The sequence below is a fragment of the Coregonus lavaretus genome (assembly GCF_964263955.1).
Source record: "Coregonus lavaretus genome assembly, chromosome: 1".
NCBI lineage: Eukaryota > Metazoa > Chordata > Actinopteri > Salmoniformes > Salmonidae > Coregonus > Coregonus lavaretus.
This window is the reverse complement of record NC_139988.1, coordinates 52,810,962-52,818,533: the sequence shown is the minus strand read 5'-3', so window position 1 is coordinate 52,818,533 and position 7,572 is coordinate 52,810,962.

Genomic DNA, 7,572 nt, shown 5'->3' with positions numbered 1-7,572 from the left:
GGACAGAGAGCATGAGCCCAAGGATGGGCTTATGGCGGCCAAGCTGGCACTGCAGTACCTTAATGCATGTAAAGGGAGCCCACCACAACCTGCAGCACCCGCTCCAAGGAGTTTCAGAGACACAAGGGACATCAGAGATGCCAGAGATGGTGGAGGTAACTCTGGGGGGTATGTGTCTGGGAGGAGGGAGGTAAGGGATCATGCAGTTCGCTCTGATGGGAGGGGCCTGACCTTTTTTTACTGTGAGCAGCAAGGGCACAAAGCTTCAATGTGTCCACTACGTAAATCCAAGCTCTCAGGTAACTGTTACAGTGAGGGAAAAAAGTATTTGATCCCCTGCTGATTTTGTAAGTTGGCCCACTGACAAAGACGTGATCAGTCTATAATTTGAATGGTAGGTTTATTTGAACAGTGAGAGACAGAATAACAACAACAAAATCCAGAAAAATGTCAGAAATGTTATAAATTGATATGCATTTTAATGAGGGAAATAAGTATTTGACCCCTCTGCAAAACATGACTTAGTACTTGGTGGCAGTCCCTTGTTGGCAATCACAGAGGTCAGACATTTCTTGTAGTTGGCCACCAGGTTTGCACACATCTCAGGAGGGATTTTGTCCCACTCCTCTTTGCAGATCTTCTCCAATTCATTAAGGATTCGAGCCTGACGTTTGGCAACTCGAACCTTCAGCTCCCTCCACAGATCTTCTATGGGATTAAGGTCTGGAGACTGGCTAGGCAACTCCAGGACCTTAATGTGCTGCTTCTTGAGCCACTCCTTTGTTGCCTTGGCCATGTGTTTTGGGTCATTGTCATGCTGGAATACCCATCCACGACCCATTGTCAATGCCCTGGCTGAGGGAAGGAGGTTCTCACCCAAGATTTGACGGTACATGGTGCCGTCCATCGTCCTTTTGATGCGGTGAAGTTGTTCTGTCCCCTTAGCAGAAAAACACCCCCAAAGCATAATGTTTCCACCTCCATGTTTGACGGTGAGGATGGTGTTCTTGAGGTCATAGGCAACATTCCTCCTCCTCCAAACATGGCGAGTTGAGTTGATGCCAAAGAGCTCGATTTTGGTCTCATCTGACCACAACACTTTCACCCAGTTCTCCTCTGAATCATTCAGATGTTCATTGGCAAACTTCAGAAGGGCCTGTATATGTGCTTTCTTGAGCAGGGGGACCATGCGGGTGCTTCAGGATTTCAGTCCTTCACGGCGTAGTGTGTTACCAATTGTTTTCTTGGTGACTATGGTCCCAGCTGCCTTGAGATCATTGACAAGATCCTCCCGTGTAGTTCTGGGCTGATTCCTCACCATTCTCATGATCATTGCAACTCCACGTGGTGAGGTCTTGCATGGAGCCCCAGGCTGAGGGAGATTGACAGTTATTTTGTGTTTCTTCCATTTGCGAATAATCACACCAACTGTTGTCACCTTCTCATCAAGCTGCTTGGCGATGGTCTTGTAGCCCATTCCATCCTTGTGTAGGTCTACAATCTTGTCCCTGACATCGTTGGAGAGCTCTTTGGTCTTGGCCATGGTGGAGAGTTTGGAATCTGATTGATTGATTGCTTCTGTGGACAGGTGTCTTTTATACAGGTAACAAACTGAGATTAGGAGCACTCCCTTTAAGAGTGTGCTCTTAATCTCAGCTCGTTACCTGTATAAAAGAGAGCTGGGAGCCAGAAATCTTTCTGATTGAGAGGGGGTCAAATACTTATTTCCCTCATTAAAATGCAAATGAATTTTTTTAAACATTTTTGACATGCGTTTTTCTGGATTATTTCGTTGTTATTCTGTCTCTCACTGTTCAAATAAACCTACCATTAAAATTATAGACTGATCATTTCTTTGTCAGTGGGCAAACGTACAAAATCAGCAGGGGATCAAATACTTTTTTCCCTCACTGTAGCAGGAGGTTAGTGGTGCGGTCTAGTTGTAGACCACTTGTTCTCAACCTTGCATATACAGTTCCATGGGCAGGCCATCTAGGGCCACATAAGACCTATCTCAATCTTGTCACGGTTTCGGCCGAGGCTGCTCCTCTTCCTGGTTCGGGCAGGCTTCGGCGGTCGTCGTCCCCGGAGTACTAGCTGCCACCGATCGATGTTTCATGTTCGTTTGGTTTTGTCTTTATGTTGTACACCTGTGTCTTGTTAGTCCTCGTTAGTGTCCTATTTAGTTCTCGTTGGTTGTGTTTGTCTTTGTGTGTGATTGCTCTTCTGTTTTCGTGTTGGAGCTACGTACTTCCCTCCAGTGTTTTGGAGAGGGTTTTCGCACATGTTAGTGCGCCGTTTGTTTGACGCCTGTGTGCGCCGTGATTTCGCCTTCGGGCTTATTGTGCTTATTTTCTACGTGATTATTGCACTAAAGTCTTTTGGACTGAGCTTCTGCGTCCTGCGCTTGATTCATGCACCACACCCACCTTCAGCACCCCTTGACAAAGCTAGGCTCCCGTTTCTTTTGGGCCTCCATGTACACTGATGTGTTCCCGGAAGCCTTCCCACTCCGTTCCATAACCACTCCAAAAATAAACAGTGCTCTTGTTTAGCTCTTCTCTCTTGTAGAAATCCCAGATAAAATCCTGACGGACCAAGGGACAAACTTTTGAACTCCACCAACAGCTGTGCATCAAAGGCTTGAGGACCACTCCCTACGATCCCCAAACGGATGGACTCGTAGAGAGATTCAATCAAACGCTCAAGAACATGCTGAGGAAGTTTGTGGCCGATATTGGCAAAGGCCTGGAATAAGTGGTTACCCTTTCTGCTTTTTGCTTACAGGGAGTTGCCTCAGGCATCGACGGGTTTCTCGCCATTCAAACTCCTCTATGGGTGGCCAGTGCAGGGACCACTGGATCTGCTGAAGAAGTACTGGGAGGGTCCCTCAGCAGCAACCTCGGGACAGCGGATTGTCCAGTACGCCCTCCAGATGTGTGACAGTCTGGAAAGGTACTGAGAGGAAGCCAGGGTGAACCTTCAGCAAGCCCTGAAGGCCCAGAAGAGAGGGTATGACCAGCACGCTCACCACAGAGAGTTCGAGCCAGGACAGAAAGTCCTGCTCCTCCTTCCCTTGTCTACCAGCAAGCTCCTCGTGCAGTGGCAAGGGCCATACCTAATCGGGAGGAGGATGGGCCCGGTGACCTACGAGGTGCTGCCCCCAGACAAGGGTAAGGAGAATCAAACCTACCATGTGAACCTCCTCAAGGCCTGGGAGGAGAGAGAGGAACTCTCCAAGGGGAAATCCTTCTTGGTCCACAGAGTAGAAGAAGAGAACGAGTCGGAGGGGGTCACTGAGGCATGGAAGGGATGAGCAGAGGTCATTCTGGCTCACCTGGAAGAAGGCAAGCAAGATGACCTTAGGCAGCTGTTTGGCGAGTATCCAGCTCTCTTCAGTCAGAAGCCAGGAAGAACCAAGGTCGTGGAACACATCATCCATTTGAAGCCTAACCAAAACCATGTGCGCCAGCATCCTTACCGTGTGCCTGAGAGGCTGGTGGTAGCCCTCAAGGAAGATGTCCACACCACGGTAGAGATGGATGTTGTCGAGCCATCGTCAAATGAATGGAGCAGCCCCATTGTCATTGTCCCAAAGAAGGATGTCTCTTTGCGTGTCTGCATGGACTTTTGATGCCTACCCTACCCTATGCCCCGCGTTGACGACTTACTGGAGAGAATAGGTAGAGCTCATTACATCACCACATTGGATCTCTGCAAAGGGTACTGGCAGGTGCCTACCGGATGCCGATCGGCCTGTTCCAGTTCAAGGTTATGCCGTTTGGCCTTCATGGGGCCCCTGCTACTTTCCAGAGGCTGATGGACAAGGTCCTCCAGGACTGTGACGATTGCTGTGCTGCCTACTTGGATGACATGGTGATCTACAGCCACTCCTGGGAGGAGCACATACAACATCTGAGCAGAGTCCTGGGGAAGATCCATGATGCGGGCCTCACGCTTAACCTCTGATGAAGATTTATTAGTAAACTATTGAATAACCAAAGTTAAATCACAGACGTGACGAATATATAGCGAGGATTCTCTGTTGCTAGGCAAGAACTTGAATGGTTCCTTTTACTGGGCTTGTGTGTGTGTGAAATGGGGATTTGACCTAGGATCGAATTGCTCGCTCTTACCTAATCCATGGCTGTCCTACCTTATCAGAGACTGAAACCAGACTGTTGCCTAATGCATCTTTTCTCAAACAAAGTGCGGCGCCAGAGTTTAACAGAGTTTAGACTAGTCATGAGTAATTACAGCATGATGGGAGGGAAGAAGAGGAGTGGGTTTGTATACGTTTGAGAGATTGAGTGTGGACCTGTCATGTCCAACAATCAATCTTCAGGTCAAGCCAGGGTGAGCCGGGGTTGAACAGAGTTTAAAACTGAACATGATTGTTTTTGCATGACAAGGGTGTGATTGATTGATTGTAATAATATTGTTTCTAAACTGAATGACAGTCAAATGTAGCCCTATCATAGACTAAGGAAGTGGGCGGAGCGGTAGAGAGAGGGAAACTGAAGATAATGGTAGGAGAACCTAAGAGGGAGTGGCTTTGAGCTGGGATGTGTGTGAATGGGACTATATAGACGGAGAGTGGAGAGGAAGAGGGGAGCTACTCTGCAGACCAGCTCGGCTTTGTTGAATTGTAATAAAGTCAATCTTGATTCTACAAAAACTCTGGAAGAACTTTGATTTTAAATAATGTATAGTGATAAATGTTCTACATCACCTCCTGAAGTGTGAGTGGGCGAAACAGGAGACAAAGTACCTGGGTTACCAGCTGGGTAAGGGTGAAGTTCGGCCTCAGGTGGACAAAGTGGCGTCCATCAGGAACAGCCCTCAACCCAGAACCAAGCCAATGTGAAGTCCTTCCTAGGTCTGGCAGGGTGGTACAGGAGATTCATTCCCCAGTTCTCAACCATCGCGGTTCCTCTGACCAACCTCACTTCAAAGGTGGCCAGCAACCCTGTGAAGTGGACTGAGGAGTGTGAGGAAGCGTTTATGATGCTGAAAAACGCCTGTAATCATCGCCTGTTCTCCAGAGCCCTGATTATCAGAAGAGGTTCCTGTTATGTGAATTATTTAACAAACTATTTCAGTGTCTCTGTGCGTCTCCCAAAAGGTTGTAAGTCTTTTGGGATTTAAGTAACGGACAGAGTCCCGGTCTGCATAGTCAGAGATATTTATTCATTGAGAATTCTGCCATCACAATCCATCCACGAGTCCATCTTTTATACTCATACCTCATACAAAAAGATCCCTCCCCTCTGTATGCGGGCTGTAGTTTTCCACTCTAAAACTGCTCTCCTGACCATCAGTTCACACACACAGATATACTCACATGCATACACACATACATACACACACACACACACACACACACACACACACACACACACACATGCATACACACACTCATACATACACAATTTCTTATCATAGCCTACTCTCTGCATTCCTCAGTTATTGCCGTTTTCACAATATTCTGCACCATGTTTTCATAACAGTTTCTCCCCTCCCTAAATTGGGAGGCCTCTTTATCTTGGTTTCTCAGTTGTCTGTAGACAGTTCTCCTTGTCCTTTGTCTGGCCTAACTCTTACTCACATTGCTGAGTCTTTACTGGTCCTACACTCACACATTTCTAACACATTATACACAGTTTCAGGGTGTAATAATTAGTCATTAATAATTAATCTATCAGTTCCTCGTACAGGTGGAAGCTTCAGCTGTGGGAATTGGAGCTGTACTGGCCCAAGGGGAGCCAGGTGAAGAGCTCCCCGTGCTGTACCTGAGTCGGAAGCTCTTGCCCAGGGAAACCGGGTATTCGACCATTGAGAAGGAGTGCCTGGCTATAAAGTGGGCACTAGATAGCCTCCGGTACTACCTTCTTGGGAGATAATTCGACCTGCACCTGGACCACAGAGCTCTTACCTGGATCCAGACCATGAAGGACCGGAATTCTCGCCTGACCAGGTGGTATCTGAAGCTCCAGCCCTTCCGGTTCTGTGTCCGTCACAAGGCAGGAAAAGAAAATGTCACAGCAGACTACCTATCCTGGCTCCCGAACCAGGTCGCTTCGGGAGAGTCCGTCACTGGCCGCGGCAGTATTTGGTAAACTAACATACACACACACTCATCTCCCCCTCCCTGCTCCGTTTTCAGCTCTGTTAGCAATGTGGGTCGACACACAAGTTAACTTAGCGATCTCAGTGCAGACATTAAACACATTATTCTTACCTGCCGTCAGTAACAGTTTGGTCTGGTATAAGGAATATACAGACAAGGTTTCATGTTTAATTTAAGTGGCATTTATTGTACTTATCAATGTTATGGATGAGCGCTCTCTTTCTTTGTTCTTTTTGTCTCTGTAGCTTCCGGGTGTGCTGGAATAAGGACCCGAGCTACGGCAATTGGGCTGGCTTAGTAGTGCCTGTCCCGAATGGCGCGTTCATGTGAATGGGCATATTGGAAGACATCATGTCATTAGTGATGGGATTCTGTAAATGTGTTATTGTGTTATATTGTATTATGATAAACCGATTGCAACGGTTCAATTTGGCCCCTGTACAGTGGCTTTCGAAAGTATTCACCCCCCTTGGCATTTTTCCTATTTTGTTGCATTACAACCTGTAATTAAAATAGATTTTGGGGGGGTTTGTAACATTTGATTTACACAACATGCCTACCAATTTGAAGATGCAAAATATTTTTTATTGTGAAACAAAAAAGAAATAAGACAAAAAAACTGAAAACTTGAGCGTGCATAACTATTCACCCCCCCAAAGTCAATACTTTGTAGAGCCACCTTTTGCAGCAATTACAGCTGCAAGTCTCTTGGGGTATGTCTCTATAAGCTTGGCACATCTAGTCACTGGGATTTCTGCCCATTCTTCAAGGCAAAACTGCTCCAGCTCCTTCAAGTTGGATGGGTTCCGCTGGTGTACAGCAATCTTTAAGTCATACCACAGATTCTCAAATGGATTGAGGTCTGGGATTTGACTAGGCCAACCAAGACATTTAAATGTTTCCCCTTAAACCACTCAAGTGTTGCTTTAGCAGTATGCTTAGGTTCATTGTCCTGCTGGAAGGTGAACCTCCTTCCCAGTCTCAAATCTCTGGAAGACTGAAACAGGTTTCCCTCAAGAATTTCCCTGTAGTGTTCTCGGGGTGATGAGAGGTGTTGGGTTTGCACCAGACATAGCGTTTTCCTTGATGGCCAAAAAGCTCAATTTTAGTCTCATCTGACCAGAGTACCTTCTTCCATATGTTTGGGGAGTCTCCCACATGCCTTTTGGCGAACACCAAACGTGTTTGCTTTTTTTTTTTTGAAGCAATGGCTTTTTTTCTGGCCACTCTTCTGTAAAGCCCAGCCCAGCTCTGTGGAGGGTACGGCTTAAAGTGGTCCTAAGGACAGATACTCCAATCTCCACTGTGGAGCTTTGCAGCTCCTTCAGGGTTATCTTTGATCTCTTTGTTGCCTCTCTGATTAATGCCCTCCTTGCCTGGTCCGTGAGTTTTGGTGGGCGGCCTTCTCTTGGCAGGTTTGTTGTGGTGCCATATTTTTTCCA